Source organism: Nipponia nippon, unplaced genomic scaffold (genome assembly GCF_047370975.1).
Source record: "Nipponia nippon isolate SJK-2023a ecotype South Korea unplaced genomic scaffold, ASM4737097v1 scaffold_2, whole genome shotgun sequence".
NCBI lineage: Eukaryota > Metazoa > Chordata > Aves > Pelecaniformes > Threskiornithidae > Nipponia > Nipponia nippon.
In genome coordinates, this window is record NW_028262336.1 from 57,181,121 (window position 1) to 57,185,838 (window position 4,718).

Genomic DNA, 4,718 nt, shown 5'->3' on the forward strand with positions numbered 1-4,718 from the left:
AGCCTAAAGGCTGACAAACCCTACTTACCACACACACAGACAGATCCCTTTAGTCATTAAAAACTGCTGCTCTGTCTCTTTTTAAATAGGGAATGAGGACTGAGACAGGAAGAGGCTTCAGGAAGTGAAACCATAAAAGTGGTTCTTGCCCAAATAATGTTAAATCTTCAGCAAAAAGATATTGGGGGGGGGGGGGGGGCGGGGAAAGAACTTTTCCTCCTTCAACTCTTTGAAGAGTGACTGTAGCTATTAGTCGGAAAACATTATCACAGTGTATGCTGTTAGCACGACTTGTTGACCATTGCTAGCAGTGGCAAATATTGTCTGCATGACCCTTACTCAGGGCCAGCAGACAGAGCTGACTCTCTGAGCTGCCAGCACCACCTACTTTAAAGCCATCGTACACCAGCCCATGGCCAGCGGGGCTTAGACCCCCTCACACAGAGATTAACAGCAATGCTGTAAGACCTGTGTCATATGTACACTTCCACCTGTCTTTTTCAAGGTGGTCTATTCAAGGTTTTAACATAATCGTTTTACAGAGGGAGAAACTGAGGCAAGGGGAAGCTATGGGATTTTCTACACTTTATACAACAGAGCCAAAAATATAACTTTAATTTCCCAGGTTCCCTATAAGATGGTCAAATTGCACTCCTTAACATTTGTGCTATTCAAATACCCAAACACGCTGTCAGCTCTGCACTTGGGCAATGGGATAGAGCAGCCCAGACACCCCTGTTAAATGTCTGGTCCTGTGATTGCCAATAGTCATGACCCTTCGACATGAGCACCAAACCCAGTCCAGGTAACAGAAACACACTCCAGCCCCTGGAAAACAAGGCAGGCATTAGGAAAACAAATGGTACGGGGAACTTAGGTTGACCAGATACCAGCAAGGATTTTTTTGAATTTTTGTGGAATTGGCTGAAAAAACATATGTTTATTCCTAAGGGTCTGAGTGTTTCAAACCCAGCAAAACCAACACAACAAGAAACTGTTGGGTGATGCAGCTCACAAAATTACCATATGAGACTGAAATTCAGTCCAGTTTCTTTTACTGTACTTACAGTGCCCCAGTGGAGAGCCATTGACTGGGGGAACAAACCTTAACAGATATCATGTAAGGGACTCACAGGCAGAGAAAATACATTTGTCCCTTTCAGGAAAGGGCTAGAAGAAAAGGAACAATGATTTTCCTTTGCATTTCAGACAAAATAGTCGCATCAGTCAGGTTTTGCCATGCAGCTTCTGTTGGCTGAATCCTGCACAAGCACATGTGGGGGAAGCTGCCTGCAGGATAGATATCCTGGTGGCAGAGAAGAATTTCAGAAATTGATTTTGTTTTGTCTTGCTTTCTAACTGGTAGACCTTGAGAAGATTCCCTGAAATGCTCATAGGCTGAAGTGGAAAGGAGGAGAGAAGTGGGTAGCATTTATGCCTGCAAAGGAAAAGCAAGAGAGAAATAGATGTCATCTGCGGAAATTGCAGACTAGCTTTTGTCATCCTTTGAAATACAGGAGTAGCTGTTACACATATGGACATGCAGGTAACCCAGAGAAGGAAACCGTGCAGGAACTGAATGAACACAACAGAAACCCATCTCCAGCAGAAGCTGGAGGATAAGAGTTGGAGCCAAGGCTACCGGTCCCTAGTCCCTCCTCTCCTTTTGATGCACTGTCTGACCCTGTAGAGCTTAATGCCAGAACCCCACAGACACCTAAGTGCTCACTTCCACTGATTCTGGAATCTGGAATCTGGTAAAGCCTCACAGATCCATGGGTTTTTTTTCTGCTGTATTTAATAGGAGCACAAAGAAGCTCAGTGTGAGTGTTGTAGATGTTGCTCAGAATTTAGAAAGAGCTTCCAGATACGCTAGATTTCCTCAGCAGAAAAAAAAAAAAAGTCCCAAATTGCCAATATGCCACTTATGCCACTTTAAAATGAGGTAGTTTGGAAGTTTTCTTGATTCTCACAATCCTTTGAAGCAACTAAGCAAGATGTGCTTTATCAACAAAACAAGAAACAATGTGGGAGGAAAGAAAATATATAATCTATGTACACAAAAGAAAAAAAAGAATAAAATACTGAAATGACCATCCATTATAGTTCACTGTTTGCAGATACACTTACAGAATAAATTCTCATTAAAAGAAAAAGAAAAGGAGGGAGAAGTGGAATAATTGCCATTATGTGTCTGAGAGAGTGTTTTTCCATTAGCTGCAATTAATACAGTAATGGTAAATGAAAATAATCTCCCATTTTGCTCTTATTGTGAGGAAACATTAAAGAGAAAAAAAAAAAGATATGTGAAATGAAAGAAAAACAAAGAATAATAATTAATATATTGATGATTCGATATCATCTCTGAGCTGATCGATCATCATGAGGTTTTGATTTTATTTAATTAGCGTATGGTAATTTCATACAGAATCCCAGTGTGCCGATGAAAACTGGCAAGTGAAAACATTGACCTTCTGCTCACATATGCAACATCTTCTTACAGTGCTAACAGCCTATATGCATCAATGCTAAAAGGCTGCCGTCTCACAAGAGAGCCCCTGTATCGGGGGGATATCATTACCGCCTACAGCGAGATCAGAGTTTGGCTCTTCTTGGTGCATAGGAGTCTGGGGAGCAAAAGGGACATCGGTTTTTGCCAGAATAATAATTGAGTGCTATGAGATTATGGAGTGCTGCCATAAACTGAAAATGAACAGACAAGTTTCTTTTTGTTTGTCTTATTAAATGTTATTATTGTTATTTATTATGTCTTCAGTCCTCAATTTTCCCGGCGTTGCTAACAAAGTGCCACATAAATCCAGCCTGTCCCTTTCTGACCCTTATAACATCATGCAATTTTCCCCATTCACCCTTAATTCGAGGTATAAGCTAATGTGAAAACATGCGTTTTATTAAATGGCAAGTTTTCTACTAAATACATTTCTTTTGCAGTAGGAAGCAACTGCATTAGAAATAAATATCTCAGCCAGACCTCCTGCATACTTCTCCCAATACATAAGCAAAAAAATATGTTGTGGTCAAACCTACATTGTTCCATTTGCCAATTGCAAAATAATAATAATGTTTGATGGGCAAAAACTCAGCTGTCAGGAGAGAAGACAGACGATTCTGCTTATTGAATGCTATTGACTTCATGGGGCCAATAAAACAACTTGCAAATAAAAGAAAGAGGAACCGATTCATGTCTTAAGATTGTGTGACGTAGCCTTTTTCTGTTTGTATAATGTTGTGATTAAATATGGTGGGGCCCTAGGGAGTGAATTTTTTATTTGAAGGTTAAGCCAATATTAGCAAAAAATAAAATAAAATTAATCAAATGGCCCAGAGCATCACAGCCACAGTTGATTCCAAGAATGTTTGGTTACAAAATGAGCAACTGACTAATTGTGTAAATGCTGTTAATTAGCTGTGCAGAGCCCCTAACTGGGCTTTTCCCTGTAACTAATAAGAAATCAATTAGCTAATGAAGTGGCCATTAAATGCTATGCTAATCTTAGCTGGGGTATTTTTAATGTTTCTTCTTCTTCTTTTTTTTTCTCCTTTATGATCCTTCCTAATTGCCATTGCCATACGGAGCTCACAGCTTTCAGCATGTCTAATGAAACATCATTATATCATAACTGGCATTCTTGGAAGAGTTAGTGGCAAACCTGCTTCCCAATTATTTTTAATTGCCAGACATACTCATAACTGGGCCTTTTACCAAGTAGTTCAGATCCCTGCACTGTCATGTAATGTACCCAAAGATTGCGTTTTCTTTTTTTTTGCATATGAAGCGTGGCGGTAGCGTTGGCCGCAATGAGGGATGTGTGTAACACCCTAAACAAGGAACCTGAGTGGTTGCCTTTGCTCCTCCTTTGATTGGAGCCTGTGGAGACTCAGCATTGCCTTCCCACTGAGCAGTTAAAACTAGACAAATCTCAAGGAGGTTTTACCTTTATTTGAAAACTTCTGGTGCCCAGTAAACATTATGTGCCACCAAACCTTCAAAGCTAAAAAGGTGGCCACAGCTTCTGGGCACTTATGCCAAAACACTGTGATTTGGCAATTATGATTAGGATTAGCAGTTGGGGAGTGTGAATGTCTTCAGTAATTCCCACAGATTTTGTCACTTTCTAAAAGAGTTCATTATCACCATTTATTTATGTCTACAAATTCCAACTTAGAGAAGGCATAAAATGTATCTTTTCTTGAGGTGGCATGGCTGAAAACCCAGCATCTCCTCTTTAGCAGATCCTGTTGTAAGAGGGTGGAGGCAAGACTGAATTCCAGTTTTTAAAACGCTCCTGTAGCTAAGAGTTTTTATTTACCAGCCCGGCATCAATCTGGTAATGGCATCATATTTAAACCCTGAATCTCAATGAACTTCTCTAAATCTACTCGCGCTGAAGTAGGTTATGTGTCAGGATTAGACTGGCTCCTCCCCGCCCCCCACAATACAATGGTCCTCAGGACATCTGTGCACAAAATACGTGCTTTTTAAAAGAATGTTTTCAAAAGGGAGTCATCTCTCTCTCTCTCTCTCTCTCTCCTCCCCCCCTCCTTTTTTGGATAACATGCAAATTGAATTGGTTAATTCTGCACCCCAGTTTCAGGAAATCTGCCACCAGCAGCTGCCACTGTTTCAGATGTCAGGAGGATGCAGATACACTGTGACATTTTGTTCATTAAATAAACAAACCAGGTTCAGGCTAACA